Here is a 21,770-nt window from a genome sequence, read left to right as displayed (position 1 = left end):
TTCCATCCTGCTATGCAGTTTATTGGAGATTTGTATCTGACACTGGTAGGCAGGGAATGCTGTCATAGGCATTGGTGGAAGTGTGCCTACATGCAATTTTTTCCCATTTGTGTATTTTCTGAAGCATTTGATGCCCATTTGTGGTAGAATATTCCCTTCTGTCAGTTCAATTGATGTCACTCAACCTACTTGTCCTTCTGTAGCTGGCTACAGCTACTAGCCAAAAATCCTGTTGGCTACTACAATCACCTTCCTTCTCTTCACCATTGTCTTTATCAAGCCGTATTCTTGAATATGTACAACCTAGTGTTGAAAATAGCTCTTCTCAATTCATTTTATGCTGCCAGAGAGAATTTTATTTACCTACTCCTTTGTTTACTGCCATAACAGCTACGCTATCAGTCCATCAGTGAAATGACAGAGATTGGCCTCCCTAAATTTAAATAGCTACCAATCACTGTCATGGTATTTACTGTAAAAGAGTTTTCTCTGTGGAAGTTTTTTTTTATTATTATTATTTTCTCATAAATCACTTCCCTACTTTATCTGACAGAGTCAGGATACACTGAAAGTCTGTCTAGGATTTACTTGAGATAGGGTTGCATCAAAACATATGTGCGTAATAATGAAGGGGAAAACCACATCTGGTTATGGATAGTATGGCTTTTTCTTTCCTTTTTCCTTTTTTATTCTTTTTAGAGTTAGCAGATTTTTCAATAAGAATGAAAACAGGAAGCCTTACTACCATATCTCAGGAGGAGAATTTTTTCCTTACAAGAATAATATGCTATTACTTTTTATTCATGATATAAGGAATCTGCTTGACATGGGTTTCATGCTATTCTTAAGTCAGTGCAACATGAGCTTTGCAACTACAGGTAGTCCTCTATTTACTACAATTTGTTTAGTGACTATTTGAATTTACAACAGCACTGAAAAAAGTGACTTATGAACATTTTTCACCCTTATTCCTGCGGCCATAGGATCAAAACTGAGATGCTTGCAATTGATTCATATTTATGACAGTTGCAGTGTCCCGGGGTCATGGGAAATCACCTTTTGTAAGCTTCTAACAAGCAAAGTCAATGGGGAAGTCAGATTCACTTAACAACCATATTACTAACTTAACTGCAGTGATTCACTTAACTGTGGCAAGAAAGATTGTAAAATGGCGCAAAACTCACTTAACAACTGTTTCACTTAGCAACAGAAATTTTGGGTTTAGTTGTGGTTGTAAGTTCAGAACTACCAATGCAGGTTGTGGTCATAAGTATGCTAGAGTGTACTACTGATGCTAAAAGATATAGGATTAATATGAGGCAAATTATACATCTGTGTGTTTGGGCTATGGCCATGATAACTGTGGTGCAACTGGTAATGGTGGATGCTATGTTCTGCTTTGTTTTGTTTTAATTATTTTATATACTTCTATGCAGCTTAGTATGTGTAACACTGAACTCTTACTTATATTGTGTCTTACTTTTCAGACTGCTCTTTTTTTCCAGAACAGCAGTTCATATTAACTAACAAAAGAGTGATGGGCCTTGCTATTTGGCTCAAAACCAAACAAAGATGGGGATAAAGGAAAAAGCAAGAAAATCTGTTTTTTCAAGCAAAAAAGAATTAGTTGGCTATGGGTAGGCATTTATATACCACCCAGCTGGACTTCTCTCTCCTTCTTGGCTTTCTTGCTCAAATTGTCAATTGTGGTTATTATTCCTTCGGCTGACAAAGGGGGTTAGAGTGTGTTGAATATCAGTTCTTCAATTGCCTTGTTCTAGTTGGCAGAGGGAACAAAGCAAACTTTCTGCAGATGCTTTTTCTCTGGCTGATTTAAGCAACCAAGTTGTTTTCCCTCTTGTCCTCTTTATGGGAAGCAGGAAGAACAGGCTTCCAACCGTCCTTAGGTCCCTCACCAATGGATGAGGCCAGAGTGTGCTACCCCCTATATCTCTAATCCCAGAGCAACAATTAAAGTTCTTATTTTATTCTTACTCTTTAAAATATATATTCCCTTTTCTCCAATAAAAGGGGTACTTATTCCAAAGTAAATATATTTTTTGTCAGGGCTGCAGAAGCAAATTCTTTTTATTCCCATAGACATGATGGCAAGGACAAATAAGTCAATTTTAGTTTTTTCCAGTTTTCATTTTTCAAATTTATCAAGTTCAGGGTTCTTTGGTGTCTTAATTTTACAGACCTGTCAGGTTTATTGCAGTTGAACTTTCTTCTCAATAAATTTATGCTAACATTTATATGCATTTTGGTGTAACTATCTCCTAAATGTTTATTTGTAATTGTTCTTAATAATATAATGTTCCCAGTTTCCCAAAAAGCATTGATACCTTAAGGGCAAGACATCAATCAGGCACTTGTCATCTTAATTGTTTTTTTTTTTTTACAATTTCCTTCACTGTGGACTCCTCCAGCTTTATTTTCGCACAGACTTTTCCGTAACACAAGATAGATAAACTGCTAATTTTACAATGCTAATTTGTTCTGAAATACAAACTAGATGAAATTATTCCCCTACTTAATAAAGCATTATAATTTATGTAAGTTGAACATGCTGCTCTGCACTACCCCTGAAAACATACTTCTTTCTGTCTAAAATCAGAAAACCAGTTAAGGCTTCCAGTTGGAGGATGAGCTTCCCAATCAAAACAATAAACATGCTTAACTGAAAGAGGCTTTCAATAAAGCCATTAAGTCTGCAATATACAGTTATTTATTGCAGCTCTACTGCTGAATGAGTCACTACTGGAGATTTGCTGCGTTGCAGTCAAGAAAGAAGTGCAGATAGATCAATGGTTTGTGCAGAAAATTAACAATACCTCTTGAGGTATTTCATTCTTACACCCACAGAAGCACATGAGAATAAAAATTGCTTCCCCAAAAAAAGATGTACCAGCTGTTTTAATGAGGAACAGAAATATCTTCCACTGTCAACACTTTGGGAAACACTGTGCAGGATTGATCATTTTTCCAGTGCTGTATATGATATATAATCAAATTTACAAATATCTGGAGATGTGACAGGAAGGAACACCTCTAATATGTTCTGCTATGAGGATCTGATTTTATCCTCTATATAGTATCTGTAACTGCAGTATTTTGTAATAGGCTGGCCTTGAAGAGTTAGAGCATGCATTAAAGACAGCTGTATTTTGCAAGGGTCTGTGTCAAAAAGCAAAGTTAGTTTGGAATCAAAGCCATACCTCTTTGAACATACATGTGACTTTGAGCCATGTACAAAGGGAATAAGGCCATCTTGATTTTGTGGACCTCCTCTGCAGATGCTAGATATGAAAGAAAATTATAATAAGTGGTTGAAATAAATAAGCGAACCTCTACTGCTGCTACCAGATCTCTGAGCTGAGTCAGCAGAACAATAATTTTGTGGATTCTGTGTAGCTGAAGGGTGTTGTTGCTCTGCTTGTTGTTTTGGTTACTAGCTGAATGGTGATAATAAAAATAAAGTATCAAATTTAGTTTACCATTCCTCATTTATCTCATCTTTGTGAAGATATTGATTTGCACTATAACATGGGTAAAGAATCTGGGGACTTCCCCATATTATTTAACTGTACCCCATGACTATTTTCTTAATTTATGTGGCAAAATTAAAGAAAGGAACAGATAATAGGGCAGAGAAAATGATGAAATGTTCATCACAGTACAAACATGAGACTTATGTATTTGCATCTGAGATCTCGTTGCAAGTATAAAAGGCTATTCTTTGGTGTATTGCATGATGTTGCAATGCATATTTTGTCATTTTTAGCATTATTGTTTGTAATCAGACACTTCTGGAACACAGCCTTTTCAGCTTTTCCCCTACTGTTTATATTTCCCCAATATAATATGTCATTTTGTTGGCCTTCAAAAGACACTGACATATAAGCCAAATTATCAGCACTACTTTGGAAATAAGAAGCGATAAATCATTGGGTATAATGTTTGGAGTATTTGTGTCTATTTTATATTTCACTGATCATAGACCTTAGATGCCACCCAATCCAACATCCTGCTAAGTGCATTCCACAACAGCATCTTTGGGAGGTTATCTAGCCTCCAATATAGGAGAATATTTGTAGCTCAGGGTTAAAATGATAACTTGATGATCTCTGAGCTTAGAATTGTTCCAATAGTAGCTATCTGCAGTGCTTCAAGTTTGAATCTTAAATAGTTTTGGGGAGCATGCCAGGACATAAATATAGCACCTTTCTTCAACTTTTTAAAGTAACTGTATCCTTCATAGAACATAGCATCTTTCTGGAATTGAAACTGAAGTTTTTAATAACCCTAAATGTAGGAACACTTAAAATCAATTCAGAAGTGTTTTGGTCTGCCCATTAGCCTGTCAGTAAGTTTATTCATTTGGATCAATGATCTGGTTATAAAGAAAATTAAATTTTAAAAATAAAGAGAGAACAGAAAATATAAAGCAAAAAAATGAATATCATATATCAATAAGTTAGCTAGGTTTGTTCCCAGTTCATCATTCATTTCTATACTTCAGTTTCAACAGAGATGATTATAATTGGCAAATTTACCTTGCATGAAGATTTTTCATTAACTTCTTAATTAACAACAACAATTTCATGTCAATGGAGGTGTGGACCAGACATCACCAGAGACTAGATACCGAATTGTTAATTTTAAAGGAGTAAAAGAATTGTAAAAAGTGTCACAATGGGAGAATTGTACATTTTTCTATTAAAAAATACAAAACAGCTCACTGATCGAAAGCTCATCTCCCCCACTAACCCTTGGACCTCATAAAGTATAACTTTAATGAACCCTGAAGTTTTCTCTACATGTGCATGAAACAAAAGCAGTCAACTGAAGTGTAGGATACAAAGACTTTATTTAAAAAATTCAAAGCCCTTGTCTAAGATAGCCTTTTAAAACAGTTATGTTTCAAGCATTATAGCTGAGTTGAGTATAACGGTTCCAGTTGAAAGAATAAAAGAATAAAAATAAATGCTTATCAAACTATTAATAATTAACTTCTGTGATTAGTCACTTATCAGTGAATCGAACATTTTGACCTCTTTAATTAAGAAGATCATACACATATAATTGTTTGATCTGGTTATTAATACAGGTTCCCTTTGACTCCCAAGGCAAACCTGAAGCTGATAAAGGCCTTCATTGTTTTATCCTGTCCTGACATTTTAAAGTAATGTTTCTCAACTGGAGACAGAAAATAGATATAGAATAGTTTTGAGAAAGATCACTTTCACACCAATGATAAGAGTTGCCTGATTTATGACTATCTGAGATCAGTAAAGGCAAGCAGGGATAGCAGAGTGGATTAGAGATGATAGATTTGGAGATCTTACTCTTTTCCCAAGAGAAAAAGGATCTGGCAAGATAACCTGTTCCTCTCTGGCTGCTTTTGCTGCATGGGATTCCTTATTAGAATGTTGCAATGAAAAATGGCAGAAGAAACAGTGATGTGACCCTTGATGATTAACAAGGGCAAAAGCAGAGCTACTTAGGGAAAAAAGGAATGATTCAGCAGGACATAAGCTTTTTTTGCACTAGGTTGACAGTAGGATTTTTATTCATTAATGTCCACAGATACCATTTTCCTGGAATGTATGTTTATGTGTGTATGAAGGCAGAAAGCTAAGTGGGGAAAAATGAACATCTTTGTACACAGTTTCTATGCAAGGGGCTGGTTAATTTTATATTTAATAGGGTGATTGTCTTAGTAACATTTTTCTCTTTCTCCATATTAATCTGTATTGAAAGAGTAGGTGTTTTTCAACAATAAAAAATGTACACATTTCATCAGCTGCTACTGGAAATGCTTATCCTTTGTATTTTGTATGCTTTCTAATAAGTTATTCTCCTTCTTCCACTAGGCTCCTAATGTAAACAAATACCCAATAATGTTTCAAATAACATTATTCAGAACTGAATAGTTTGATGTGCTGCAACACATCTCTGAGTCGACACCCTCCAGATGTATTGAGACTGCTGGATACCATGCTCCTCACAAGCCTCAAGTGCTAAGTTAGAAAACCAGCTACTTGGTAATTCTACATACAATGAGCAATGGAGATTGAATAGGAAAATCCTTTTCCATTCACAATTTATTCCTTTGCACTGATATGTATCTGAAAGAAATGCAGCTGGTATGCATTGTCATATCGCTGTGAAGATATAAATGCAAATGCAATGTAGAAGTAAAGACACTGACTACCATTGGAAGGACTCAGGTTCAAATCCAGCTTCTGCTATGGAAGCTCACTGGCTTTGGGCTATTTACTCTCTCCCAATCTAAACTTAATACAGTAAATAAATGTGTAAAGAGTGCCATGTGTCAAAACACACCGTGACACTGACTTAGGCTATTTCTCCACCAGTGCCTTAGAATATCTTCTAGAGTCAGTCAACCATTCCTGTCCCTATAGAGCAGTAATGAGGCAGCCTTTATATTACTGCATTGATGAATGGATGACTCTAGAATGTGCTCTAAGGCCTTAGCAGGGAAAGAATGAAATAAGAAAGTTTACAGACTTGGAACTTTGAAGTATGAAAAGTATTGAATAGTGGGCTTCAGTAGGCAAGGAGCAGACCAGCATGGTTACAACATTATTTATTGACTCAAACTAGAACTGGAGAACTGCAGGCAATTACTCTGAGCCCACAGGGCCTTAACCAATCACAATACTAGAAAAACACACCCAAATATGAATGTTCAGTTTCCCTCCAAAACAGTTGGAGTTAACAGTCAGTTATCTAAAGGTTAGTTTCATTTTAGCTTCACAAGCAGTTGGAGTTAAGTTAGTTTCACTTTAGCAGGGATTAATAAGCAGGCATATACATAGAATGAAGGCTACTGCTAAGCTTGTAAGCAGCCCTGAGTCTTCGGAGAAGGGCGGGATATAAATGGAATTAAAATAAAAATAAAATAAAATAACACAACTTTACATATATTCAATACATAACAAAAACTATGTGGCATGGGATATTAAAACATTCATTTACAGTTCAGAAGTTCTGTACATCTGATTAACTGGATTCTAATCTCTTAGTCTCCAGTCAGGTGTCCCTGGTGACCAATTTCATTCTCTTGGTAACTGCCAGACTATATCGACTCCCGACTTTCAAAGTGTTATTATTTATCAAGAGATGGCAAACAAAATCCAGTCATGAGCCCAATCTTTTTTTTCTTCCAAAAATGTGTTTGCTCCCCACCCCATATACCACTGACTCATTCTTTAAAAAAATTATGGGGATGGGAATAGGGATTTGTTTTCTTACAAAATGTGACTACCTGCCTAAATTAGGGAAATAGAATAGACAATAGAAAATAGGGAAATATTATTTTTCTTTCAAAATGTGACTCTCTCTCTAAAACAGGCACAAATATATGGAGGTGACATCTAATTGTTTGTATGATTGATCCTTCATCTTTCTCGGGGAATTGAGAAAATTAAAAACAAATTAAAAAACATAAAAACATTAAAAGCTACATTTAGCATTAACATCAACTTGGGTATTCAAACCAATTAACAATTAAAAGCAGAAGTGTGTCCTTATAGATTTTTTAAAATGCAAAAAGAGACCAAATGCAACTCCCAAAGCAATACCTTTATTTATTTATTTATTTAGATTTAGAAGACTGCCCACCATTATACTGTTTCTGGGCAGCATATAAATTAAAAACAAGTTAAATGCCTACCAGACAGACAGATAAATAAGTAAACAAATAAATCTCCCCAATCAAAAGAAATAATACACTCCAGATAAACACATCCAAATCTATTCCACAATTTAGAAGGAAAAAACAGGCTTTCAAGGATTGTTTAAAGGCCTACGAGTTTGGGCAATCTGAACGTCCAGGGCAATGCTTTTCCAAAAAGCAGGACTGCAACAGAGAATCTGGGGCTCTTTAGAAGACACTGCTCAATGGAAAGGCTACAAAGTGTATCTGCTCTATTGAAAGTGTATCTGCTCTATTGAATCTGATGGAATGGACAGAAATGATGGAAAAGGTAATTTATCAGATATTCTACATTTGTGAATAACAGAAGAAAAGCTGAAAGAAGCCCCCAAATCCAAATGCTCAGAAACATTTGGAAGAAAAGGTTCTTTTTTTTCCTTGTCGTGACTTAGTTTCCTGGAGGAACATGGACTTCCCCAAGCTTGTCTCTCCATCTTTAATTTACAGTTGGGGAATCTGAATGCCTATCGTGCTGGCAGATTCTGAACTAGCAGCTGGTAAAATTGGCTCATATAATTAGTTTCATCTTCATGTTACATCCATTCCAGTGTACTAGGGCAAGACACCTAATTGTTTTTACCTGATGTTGTGTTGTCCTGAACTTACAGAAGTCAGAAGGTCAGAGCAACAGCTTCCGGTCATTAAAGATTTTGTTGCTGGATGAGACACTGCGATGTTGAATTGTTCAGTCATAAATTGATAGCATGATAGGGACTTGAGGGCCTGTATGCACTGCTGTGGAAGATTGAAGAAAAGAAACAAGAGTCAAATAAAATTTTGCATTCCCAAATAGAGCATATGTTTTATCAAATCTTGGACCTAATAACCACCCTCATTTGTGGACTAGTTGAATTTAAATGAGATTTGCCTTGTTTGGGACAATACAGAGAGCTAAAAATTGTACATAAGATGAAATATTCTGTGTTGCTACACTAAAATATGCTTTTGCAATACCATGTAATATTGAGATTCCTTAGTCTTACATATTTAGTATCAAGAGCCTACATGTTTCCATCAATATATATTACGTGACTGATTTAGTTCCTAGGGATTAAAACAAGACCATATTTTGGAGAAGGAATGCAATGGAAGACTGCTAATTTGATTGCCTACTTTACAACATATTTAAAAAATGGACTAAAGGTAGAGATTATGGTTGCCTAACTACACTAACAATAATGGGTAGTAAAATAAATGTTGTCTACAATCCTAATGATTTATTGATGTTTTCTATCATATAATAAAGGAGTAAACATAGCTTGTTCTGCTGTTCCCATTTTTAATGAAATATGAAAAGTTAAAAACTGTTTTCTTTGGAAGGAACATAAAAGGGGTATATCTTCCTATAAGCATTTTGGTTTTTAAGCATGCATAGGTCTTAATTTCATTTCTGAACTTTTGCTTTTTATCTTTAAAAGTAAACTGGTTAGCTGAATCTGATTTATTTCAATGCTGGACTTTAACTGTTCTCTTTTTTTCCCCTTGATTTTTGCTGTTGTTCTAAATAACTTTTATTTTCCATATGGAAGCACAGCATGCTTGTTTATGATGAAGTGCTCTCATTTAATTTATATGGATATTGGAATCTCACAAGAGGGTTTTTGTATCTTTTTAATTTACAAAATTTTTGGAGGGTTTTTTTTTCTTTTAATCTTGGATCAAAATATCCAGAAAACATCTTTCCTGTTTCTTTTTGCTTCAGTTTTTTTGTTCTCTGGTTAAGCTCCATAGAGCAACACTTTATTACATTACAGACAAGCAGTGGCTGAAATCAGAGAAAAGATCTTTTGACAACATGCAACTTTTAATCAGATTTTTATAAAAAGTTTGATGAGATGATAATGCTTGTGGAAAATATGCAGAGGCATGTAGCTTTGAGAAATCTGACTCGGAAGTTGCAGATTCACAGAGATATTGACTGTACAAGTAGATATACGCCCAGGTCTTTCTGACTGTTATGTATTGGGCTTGCTTGTGAACACCAGGTGGTAATGGCTGATAGGTTGCTAGAGCAGGGAGCTAGCTAACGGCTCCCAGCATCTCAGACAACCCATCTCCAGTGCTGCTATTGGTTGCCCCTAGGTGGCAATAGGTTGCTTCAAACCTATTGGCCGCCGCCTAGGGGCCAAGGTATAAATTGCTGTAGCTGCAGCCCTGTTCTCTAGTTCAGATCCTGCAAGAAATAAACCATGTTCTTTGCTGAACTCACTCACCTCGTCTTCATTCCTGCGCAACGTACCCAGTACACAACACTGGCGATGAAGGTGGGATCCTGCTTCTCCATCGAAGCTGAAAGTCACTAGAGGAGAGGCAGCACATGTCTGGTGGGAAAACAAATCCCCCTCTATGGTCAGCTAGCTAAGCCACGCTAGTGACCACACGCTCAGAAGACCAGTCCCTGGGCAACAGAGAGGCAGGAGCCGAAGACACTGAAATCCAGCCATGAAAACCAGCAGAATGAGCAAGGTCGGAAGGCTGCGAGAGTTTGACATCAAGCAACCAGAAGGATGGCCCTCATACCTGTCCCAGGTCGAAAATTATCTCCAGGTGAACCAGGTCGCAGAGGACGGACTAAAGGCCGCCACGCTGCTTTGTGTGTGTGGCCCAGAGACGTTCGATCTGGCAGAAAACCTGTTTGCGCCCACGCCATTGGAATCCGTTTCCTACGCCGAACTGAAGAAGAAGCTTGGAGAACACTTCCAACCAAAGATGTCGGTGATTGCATGGCACTACGCCTTCGAACAGCATATACAGCAGCCAGGAGAGACCGCATCAGAGTACATTGCGGCCTTGAGGCAAGCCACATGCCTGTGTCGATTTTCAGATGTCGAAGAGCGACTTTGAGACCGGCTTGTCTGCGGCCTCCGCAACAGAGAGCTTGCAGCAGAAACATTTTGCTAGAGAAGCCCTGTCTTTTGCCGATGCCCAGAACGAAGTCATGGTGGACAAAGCCACCGGTGGAGCCGCCCGAATGGTCCAGCCCACCTGAACAATGCTACGCAAAGAAGCCATCCACCACGAGGACGCAGAACTCACCGAAGACTCCGAAGAAGACACCAAAGTCGACAAGTTGCACAAACAACCCAAACAACAGCCCTGCAGCAACAAGTGGCAAGAGACTCCTTACAAGGCAGATCCCTTGCCTAGATGTCCAGGTTGTGGCAGCCGCCACCAACGCTCAGACTGCAGGTTCCGGACAGCCACGTGCCGGGCCTGCGGAAAAACCAGCCACATCGCATCCATTTGCAGAGGTCGCCAGAGGGACCAGCCGTCGAATCGCCAGTCAGAAGATCTGACCAGGAGAGGTACTGGGGCCCCGGGGCCATTCAGCATGGGGTTTTGCTCAAGCCGTAGAAGTGTCTGCCGCACCGGGGCCCGACGCCCCCTTAAACCCAAGTATAGACTCCAGCTGGAGCTGCAAGGGGTCCCCTGTAAGATGGAGCTGAACATAGGCTCAGCCGTTTCCATTATTTCTCTGGACACATTTTAACTCTGTGTGCAGTCGCAGTAGGAGATGGGTCAAGCTGAGGCCCTCTGTCATACTTTTAACAGATTTCCAGAATGCAAAGGTTGTAGTCAAGGGTGAAGCCACCTTGGCTGTTCAATTTAAAGGGTTTTCAGGGCACCTGGATGTTGTTGTAGTAGGGGGTCAGAGAACAAGCCTAATTGGGCTCGATTGGTTTGATGCACTAGGCATCCAAGTAACCGGTATCAATCGGACACAAGTTGTGAGTCTAGCGTCAGTTTGTGAGGACTTCCCAGACGTATTTGATTCAGCCCTAGAAACTTACACCGGGCCGCCAATAGCATTTAAACTAGACCCAAATGTGGTTCCCATCAGAATTAAGCCTCGCAGGGTCCCCTTTGCACTCAAGCACAAAATTGACACGGAACTAGACAAGCTTGTGGAATAGGGCATGTTGCAGCCAGTAGATGGTGGGGAGTGGGAAACTCATATTGTAACACCGCTTAAGGCCAACAGGGAAGTCAGAATATGTGCAGACTATAAATGCACAATTAACAGGGCCCTTAAACAGCATGGATACCCAGTCCCAGTGGTGAGCCACATCCTGGCATCTTTGCAGGGTGGCCCCACGTTTGCAAAATTAGATCAGGCCTATCAGCAACTACCTGTTGATGAGGCCATCGCCGCAGCTCAGACAATTGTGACCCACAGGGGGGGGGCTTTTAAGGTAAAATGTTTGCAATTTGGGGTCAGTGTAGCCCTGGGCTTTTTCAGGGAATCATGGAACGCACAACCAAAGGCATCCCAGGGGTTTGCCCCTATTTCTATTGTTGCTATAGTGTTGTTCGTTCTAAGAGGGGAGGGGTGTTATGTATTGGGCTTGCTTGTGAACACCTCGTGGTAATGGCTGGTAGGTTGCTAGAGCAGGAAGCTAGCTAACGGTTCCCAGCATCTCAGACAACTCGTCTCCAGCGCTGCTATTGGTTGTCCCTAGGCGGCAATAGGTTGCTTCAAACCTATTGGCCGCCGCCTAGGGGCCAAGGTATAAATTATTGCAGCTGCAGCCCTGTTCTCTAGTTCAGATCCTGCAAAAAATAAACCATGTTCTTTGCTGAACTCACTCGCCTCGTCTTCATTCCTGCACAACAAACCCAGTACACAACACTGACCAAACTCAAAGGGGACTGGAATCTTCAAGACTACCCTTCCCAAATGGGTCCATGGCCTTCCAAAAGTCATCTTGGGTCAGTCCTAAGTGCCCCTCAAATCCAGGAGCAGCACTGCCAGAGAACCAGCCCAGGCAGCAAAATCGGCAGATTGTTTGGCTGAAATATCTTTTTACTCTTCAGCAGCCATCTTGGGTCACAAAACTAGGACATCATGATTTCCTTAAGGAAAAGCAAGAGTTATTCAAAATAAGTAAATAGATGAAAGGAAAGAGACAAAAAAAAGGTAAGATCCAGCAGGGGCGTAAATTAAATCATCGTTCAAACAGCCAGTTAACTTTTAGACACAAAAAGTAAACTAAAACAAAAACTTCAAAAAGTGTAATTAAAACCCAGGCATGCTTAAGAGAATGATCTGCCAATAGGAAAAGATGGATGACCTGACTTTCCACTGGTCCTACTAGAACAGAGCTCTCCAACCTTTCTGGGCTTGCAGCCCAGAGGGAAGAAGACCAGCTTCCAAATGCATGCATGCAAAAGGGAACCACACACACCTGCTTGGTGCTAGCATGAATGCATGCACACATGCGCAAATGGGCCATACAACCTGCCCAGCACTAGCGCCTCATTTGCACATGTGCAAACAGGCCCCTCACATTCACCCAGTGCTAGCGGCCCTGTTTGCACATGTGCAAATGGGCCACACACATCTGCCTGGCGTTAGCAGCCCCATTTGCACCCACACGCGGGTGCAAATGGGGTTGCAAGTGCTAGTTATGTGCTTTCAAGCTCATATACAGATATCTAACACCCCATTAAACCCAGTGCTGAACTGTGATTGGAACATGCTTTCATAATGTACTTATGACAAAGCATCCATCTAATTGTGCTCTACAGCTTTAGAAAAAAGAGGAAAAACAGTACCACTCTGCATCAGATCTAAAGGAGTTCCACACCCCTGGGATCTCATAAGATTAACTGAATCAAGAATGGGTCTGATTTACTTCTGGATCACCTGCTATTGGTTTAAAACTGCAGTACTTTTTTTTTAAAATGTATGACTCTCTGGAGTTTCCAGATTCCCCATTAATTCCAGATTCCCTCTTGATTCATCCACCTCCGGGTTTCTGGGCCTCAGTTCTTTCAATGAGCAAAGTGGCTTGATGCTTTTGTCTACTCTCAGAACTGATGAAGGGACTTTTGCTATTTCAGGGACTTTTGCTATTTCAGCTCAGGAGATAGCAATAATTTTTGCTTTTTTCCCAGAATTTTGAAAACAATCACAATGTGTTTGTAGATTTTGGACTGAGCACTGTAGAAATGCCCAAAGAGGAGCACAACAACAGCTAATGCAAAAGCTTGAAGATTAGAAAGTTTTCATTCTGCATGTTGCCTGATCCATAGATCAAGATAGAGGTGCCTGCAAAAGAAACAAGAAAACAAAAATCCACAATGACACCAACAGTATGAAACAGGTGCAGTGATGTCATTGCACAAATGGTACCACTACATTCTTGAGGCATTATGCCTGCCACAACTACATAAGTTATAGTATTTCTATTGTATCAAGAAATAAGTTGCAATTGGCCCCCTCTTGCCTCCCTTGAAGATTCTCCTGAGCATAAACCTTTTGAAGTCTGTGAGCCCCATTGTACTACAGATACTTTTCCCAGGGCTCCAAACTTCCTTTGGACTACTACTATTTATTTTATTTATTAATTTTATTAGATTTATATACCGCCCTTTCCCGAAGGACTCAGGGCGGTTTACAGGGCATTTTAAAATCACACCAATATAAATACATAAATACTAGCAGTGTCTTTAATGAAATACAAATACAACTAATGGGAAAGGGGTATCCACAGTACCTACCAAAAGGTAGCAGCAATAATGCAATTGAACCTTTGCCTGTTCTTGTGTCACACAGAAAAAATAGGCACTTCAATTGTACTATTGCAACATAATCGATGTGGCCAGGGCGAATATCATTTAGTTTCAATCCTATTCATACTCTTATTTTTACACATGCTATATGTCTATGACCTATTTTATACACTGAGTGTTGAATGACCATAATTTGTAGTGCTTCTGATATGATTAAAGAAAGGACCATGATCCTGAATTTTTTTACCATACCTTGAATGGAAATTTGTACATCACTTCATCAACTTGATTTCAGGAATAGTTCCAGACCCAGATGCCTTCAACAGGCAGTAGTACAAAATGAAAATGGGATGGTTGCAGTCTTTTGTCCATGTGTTTTAAGGATGTTATAAACAAAAAGCAAAAAGGGGAGAGAAGAATCCACCCCCAGAATATAATCCTCTCATTTAGTAATCAAAACTAATTTTACATGTCAATTCTTGCCATACTATACAATTTGGTAATTCTTATTTAAGTCATTTTACATTACAATTTTTAAAAATGAAAAAGTAGAAACAATGATATGTACATTTCCAAATGCTCTCCATTCGAGGCTCCTGGCAATGAAATGAAAGTATAGAAGAAGAAATATGCTTTTTAGACCATTATAATCCCAATATTCTTGTTTGGAAGAGAAGAAAGTCTATCTGCCCAGGAAAAAGAGAAACATAAACTGTGACAATAAGGTTCATCCAATAAAAGTGATTTTCAATCAACAATATAAATAGGCCTGTACATATTTGAAAAGTGATTCAAAAAGTGGGTTTTGGATGTTATCTGAGCACAACATTTTGCTGCTACTAATTAAAGGAGCCATTTTTTTTCCAGATTTCAATGTAGGCCTTAAAACAATCAAAAGTTACATCTGCTTTAAGGAATCAACTCATTAAAGCAGCCAAGCCATTAAAGTCTGGGCAGAAGCCTGAGAAAAGGTGGGTTGCTTTAACAAATAGCAGAGCTAGTCATTTGAAATCCAAAGTTCTTATGAATAATTTTCAAAGCACGCACAGCTCTATCTGGAAATAATCTAGATGAGACACAAAACAAACTAGTAAATTTTTTAGTCTTACTGTAAATTATAAATGTAATAATAAAATATTTGTAAATATATAAATGTCCTTGTGGTAAGGAGGTTTTCTGACAGAGTGCTTAGTAGGGCTTAAGAGCAACATAGTTGAGAACTGTTTGAGAAGGAAGGGGGAAATAGCCATGTTCACATGGTCAAGGAGATTCAGAAATAACTGAGCCAAGTGGATTGGTTGCTGGTTTCTTGTTGCCACAGTATTTTGTATGTCCTTCAATTTTCCCAGTCATGAAGGTTCAGAAGTAGCGTTTTCTTTTACTATACAGTTTTAGATCAAGGGTGTCAAACTCACCACATCACGTGATGTGTACTCTTTTTGCATTGTCGGCAATGGGGTTGGGCACTGCTTCGGTATGATGAAACTGGCCTGTGGGCTGGCAGTTTGACATCCCAGTTTTAGATGAAACAGAGAGAGAGAGTCATTTTTGCAAGAAGGTCCTATAAATCAATGAAAACAAATGAGTCTATGATGGGGTAAATGAATATTTTATTTATTTATTTATTTTTATATACCGCCCTTCTCCCGAAGGACTCGGGGCGGTGTACAGAGCAAGGTAAGTATACAGTAAAAACAATAGTAAAACAAATGAAACCCCAAAATCTATCAGGCCAGGCCGGCTTGCTGGAATAGGTAGGTTTTTAAGTCATGCCGGAAGGTGCGAAGGTCGGGGGCCATCCGGATTTCGGCAGGCAAGCAGTTCCAAAGGGTTGGCGCACCCACTGAGAATGCTCTCCCCCTGGGGGCCACCAGCCGGCATTCTCTGACCGGTGGCACCCTGAGGAGGCCCTCTCTGTGGGAGCGCACAGGATGGAGGGGTGTTGACGCTGGCAGTAGGTGCTCCCGTAGGTAGTCCGGACCCATGCCATGTAGGGCTTTGTATGTCATCACTAGCACCTTGAATTTCACTCGGAAGGCAACTGGAAGCCAGTGCGGCTCACGGAGCAGAGGTGTAATATGGGAGTATCGGGAAGCCCCCAAAAGTGTTCGTGCAGCTGCACTCTGTACCAGCTGAAGCTTCCTAGTGGATCTCAAGGGCAGCCCCATGTAAAGAGCGTTGCAGTAGTCAAGGCGAGAGGTCACAAGTGCATGGGTGACTGTACGCAAGGCATCCAGTTCCAGATAGGGGCTATCACCATCACAATTACCAATAATAATATTGATTAATGCATTATTTATTTGATTTCCATTTAGACTTTCTGCTATTTCTACTGCAGCGTCCCTGGTGTGTGCCCCAAATTCTAATGTGTCCATCAGTAACCCCTGATATTGTATATGATTTTAATGTCTGCAGAGCAGAAAAGTTCCTATATACTATTTGTGAATGTCAGCATCAAAACTCTCTAGTGCTACTTGAAGGCCCAAATGGGGGTGTTTGTTGGGAGTCTGCTAGAGATTATTTTTTCCAGTTATTTCTTTTGCATGAACTGTCTAAACAAACACAGGATGTTTGGTGTCATCTGCTGTATACCACAAACATTTCAAGAATTATGCTTGGCAGTGGCTTGGCAAAGGAGGGGAGAAAAATTGCCCCCAAGACTATGGATTTCTGCTGACTATTTCTGGTAATTCTTTTGAAAAGTGAAACTCATTATCTAAGATTAGGTAATTCTAATGTTTATATTTGAAAGGGTTGCTGAAAAACCACAGAACAAAAGATCTTTTGTTTCTTGCCCACAACTTTCCTGCGGTTCTTGAATTCTTACTGCAATTCCTCTAAACGGATTTGTCCTAGGTTGAAATCATGCCCTAACATGATTAACGTGGGCAGATTAGCATCCGGACCCACGGATCCAGGATTTCTGGGCAAATCAAAGTGTGTGTACGTAAGTGACTGCATCTAAACGCAAGAGCCGCGGGATGTGATTATGACACCGTTGTAACAAACAGATCCAATGATGTATGGAGAAAGTCGGAGAGAAAATTCGTTGCTTCAGGATTTGGCCAAACGGCTCTTTTTCGCCAGCGATGAGAAGCACTTAGCCTTCCCCTCTCTCCTTACCTGCCCGCTCTCGCTCAAGCCACGCGTCCCCTTCCCCCAGCGGCGAAGGCAAAGCTACCCACGCGGCAGGGTGGGGTGGCGCCCTTCGCCCCCACCTCTCGCGGAGCAGAGCCAAGGCAGAGTTCGCCCACCCAGGCCGCCGCCCTTTCCGCTGAGGGCGGCGGAGGCCGGGCGAGAAAGCACCAAACTGCCGCCACCGGCGTCTGGCTGGAGTAGCCCCTCCAGAGCAGCCTTTGGAAGCGGGAGTGGGCGGCGCTCCGGCCGGCGAGTTCCACAAGCAGGCGGGGAAAGGACCGGCTTGCAGCCTTCGCTCTCCCGGCGCTGAAAGTCAACAGCCGCGCGCTTTGCCTGGACATGTCTTGGAAAAACTTGGATCTTGTCCCGCCCCTCTCAACTTGCTAGGTGTTTTTTTTTCTCTCCCCTCTCCTTTTGAACCGGATGGGTTCAATCCGGCAGGCAGCCACCTGGAGATGGAGAGAAGCCAGCGGGCGATCTCTCGGGCGCTGGAAGAGACGGAACCAAGTTGGTCTTTGGTTTATGCGAGTCCTTTGAACCCGGCTCTGTTGGAATGGACTGAAGCCAAAGGAATCTAGATGTAAGCGAGGAAAGCGAGGTTGCACCCAGCTGGCCTGGTTGGTGAGTCCTTCCTTTCATCCTCTCCTTCCCAGCCCTTCCAGTTGCGTTTCGGAAGCCCCGCGTTGCTTCGCCAGCAAGAGGGAGTGTTGGATAGACGAATGGACAGGCACTTCGGGGGCACCGGCCCTTTGCATGGCCTCTCTTAACCTCCTTTAGTTTCTTTCTGTGTGACCTCTAGCAAAAACTCCCCACCCATTCCCCACTTCTTTTTTTTTTTTTGCAAGAACCACTGATCCCAGTTGCAGTCTGCGTCTTTCAGATCGTGGTTTAAGGAACCTGGTTGTAAAAGGGTGCTCCTAGCTTTTACGTATATGGTCGAGTGCAACTTGTGTCAGGAATGGGAAGGAGAAACAAGTAGGCGATCCACGAGGAAGCATTATGACGCAGCGCCCTCTAGCGACCAAAAAGGGATAGAGCCGAGTTCCCGTCCCCTTTTCTGTGGCTGCCTGGGGCCGGTAACCAGTCAGTCAAGTTCAGCCTTGTCCGGAGCCACGAGGAGAGAGAGCTGAGAGCAGAGAGATGAGCTCTCCTCCCCCCACCCCAACCGTCCATTGTTGTTCCACCTTTGGAGCCCCTTCCGGCTTTCTCCAATGGTGAGACTCGAGGGCGAGTTTTGGCGTCTCGTTTCACGACCTCTTGTCAGTCACGGGGCGTGTGAAGAATGGATGAGAAGAAACGGGCTTTCTAAGCCGAGGTGTGAGGAGGGATTGATCACAGCGATTCATCCCCCTTTAGCACTCGTCGCGGGACCTTTATATATATATATATATATATATATATATATATATATATATATATATATATATATATATATATATATATATATATATATATATATATATATATATATATATATATATATATATATATATATATATATATATAGGGCTAGTGACCAAAGAGCGTGGCGCACCTTGGAGAATCTGCATTATTTTTAGCCCCTCCTTTTTTGAGGGAGGTTTTTAGTAAGGAAAAAGGCGATTCCTTCCTTCCAGGCAATTAAATTTCGGAGGGTGGGTCGCAAGGTTGGAAACCGGAACTTGCTAAACCCGCTGCGGTCTCTTCCTCGGGGATGCCTCTTGTAAGTCTCGTCCATACAGCGATTTTTTTTTTACCGTCTCCTAGTTGTAACCTGTTTCTGAAACAGCCCTGGGGAGGAGAGATGCTCAGTTAAACGTGTCGCATTGTTGTATTCACACTCGGATTGCTTAAAAAACCGCTTCTATCCCCAACAAAGACCAACGTGGCGCCAAAATCGACGTATGTGTCACCTGCTGCTCCCCCCCAACACGAAGGGACCCTGTGATCCTCAGACCACTTGAGCCGGTACGCGCTGGGTTGTTCAAGTAATTTGTAATCACAGCGACCTGAAACGGCTCCGTCCGACTCAGCGCCCCACCCGGAAGTAGGTCCATCCAGGTCTACGAAGCATTACTCCCCTGCAGACACCAGCAGGATGGTGACTCGGCTGCAGGAGACAGTGGCCGTCCGTCGTTTACAAGGATGTAGCCCAAATGGGGGTGCCCAACAATTTCTGTGCATCGAGATAAAATTCAAACTGACAAAAGTGGTCTAATGGAAACCAGAGCCAAGTATCAATTTTCTTATGAGTAGGATGGGTAGGATCGCACAGCAAAGCCAGCTGGAGGGTACTTCTAGGTAAGTACCGCCAGACTTCTGGCTGGAAACCTAAGCATCCTACTGTAGGAGTAAGCCCCATTAACCACGAAAGGATTTACCCTTGAGTAGATACCTAAAGTTGCTGTGGTGGGCCTGGATCTGAGGCCTGGCCACCCATTCACCAACGCCTGTTTGCAGAAGGCAGGCGCGTTCTCCGCCTTCTGTACTCTGTAAACTGCTGATAGTCAGGTGAACTCCAGGTTTTATTGAGCTCTTCAAAGGATTTCAAACTACCCGTTCATGACATGGCAGTTTTTAAAAAATTCATTCATCAGAGCAAGCCTCGCCTCTTTTATCAATGGGTTAGGGGAGAAAAGTCATCTTTCTATAAATTGTTCGAAGGGTTCCTGAAATTAAGAGGTGGGTTGCTGGTATCGGGTTGCATTTTAAATCAAAGCTCTTAAATGGAATATGAAAACCCTCCCATTTTCCCCCTCCTCCAAGAGAAACTCCCCCCTCCCAGTTCCTATTGGAGAATCCCTTCCAAGGCTCAGTCTCTCAAAAATAATCCAGCAATGCATCTGGTGTGTGGAAATTCCTACTCCTAAAAGTAAGTAACTCAACTTTGAAATTCCCTAAGTAAGGTACTGTCTATCCATTTATTTCCTCTTAGAAGCGGGCGCGGAGGTGGTTACGGTACAGTAATCTTTTGTTGGGCAATAGAAGCTGTGGGCACTTCTGAAGTTACCGACAGGGCGGTCCTTTGCGGAGTTGAGCTCCAGTAACCTTGCTCGGCAAGGCGCTGTAATTAATAATCAAGAATTTAAGCGGTATTGCTTAACTGAGAAAGCATTCGACCGCCGATCAGAACGACGTTGAAGCCTCGGGCAATGTACTCCTGTTTTAGGATCAACCGTCAAATCCCGGAGGCGCCTGAATCCAGGGAGACGATTTGATTCAGGCAGCATCCGTTTTACATGTAACCAGGAATAAGCCTGCTTGCAGCCAGTGCTTTACACATGAGTAAACATAGCTACTCCTTTAGTAGGAAGACAAATTGGCTTGCGCTGTGTTCTGAAGGTTGTGGTCCAAACTATTGCGGGGGGAGGCGGGTAATCGCGTGTGCATTCCTTAGTTTAAATCGGGCAAGTTTTGTTTTTAATTCAAATATGCGACTGTTTTTAGAACTGCTTGGGCCTCCCAAGTTGGCGTAGTTGCCCTTTTCTGTCTTTAATTTCTGGTTGGGATATGATACTTTGCGGAATCCGCACGAAGGGCGTTGAGTTGCCTTGGGGTTCTGCAAGATTGAAAGGTTAGCGAATCCCCAGCTGTGAGCGCAACTGCAGGTTGATGTGCCCTGCGTTGTCGCGGTCGGTGTTGCTGAAGGTTTGGGGCGGTAGAGTATTAAAGTGCCAAAGGAGGCGAGTTTTGGTTCGCGGAGTCTTCCTTTTAAGGGCTTGTAACAGAATGTGCAGCGTATAAAGCAATTACAGGCATGGAAGTGCTGAGAGACGGACTCGGAGCAGAACACTATCATGCTCGGCCGAAATCCGGGCGGGTGGAAACTAGAAACTCTTGAGATCTGAGGCTTTAGTTCTTACAAAGAGAGAGAGAGAGAGAGAGAGGAAAAGATGCCTTGTTCACATTTCCTTGCTTTAGGACATTAACCCAATGGTGGATTAAAGCCAAATCTTCGAGGGTTCAAAGAAAAGATTAACATACTGCTAGAGGCAAACATTACTTTAAAAGTAGTAGCGAAGGAGCATTAAATATATTTAAGGGTTCTTAAAAAGATTTAGCTGGATTTATCTTAAAGATCAACTGTGTGCATGTGAATTCAGGAAGGCTTACACCCGGCCAGGTTAAAATAAAGTTTGCCAGCTTCAAAGGAAGCGCCACCTAGCTTTACTTCCGAGTAAACAGATTTGGTCAAGCTCCAAGCAGCTAATGAAGCCGGTGAGACTTCCTCCTGAGTAAACAGGGCCCTGACCCTACACAGTTACCTCCCTTAGCCTTAAGCCCTTTCATCTCTCCCCCCACATACACCTCTCTCTCACTCACACATACACACACGGTTCGTGTGATCACAACTATTGCTCTGCTACACGCGCTCTGCCCTCAAAGGGGCGAA

The sequence above is a fragment of the Vipera ursinii genome (genome assembly GCF_947247035.1).
Source record: "Vipera ursinii genome assembly, chromosome: 7".
In the NCBI taxonomy this organism is placed as follows: domain Eukaryota; kingdom Metazoa; phylum Chordata; class Lepidosauria; order Squamata; family Viperidae; genus Vipera; species Vipera ursinii.
The sequence above is the reverse complement of the archived record's forward strand: the minus strand, read 5'-3'. Positions refer to the sequence as shown.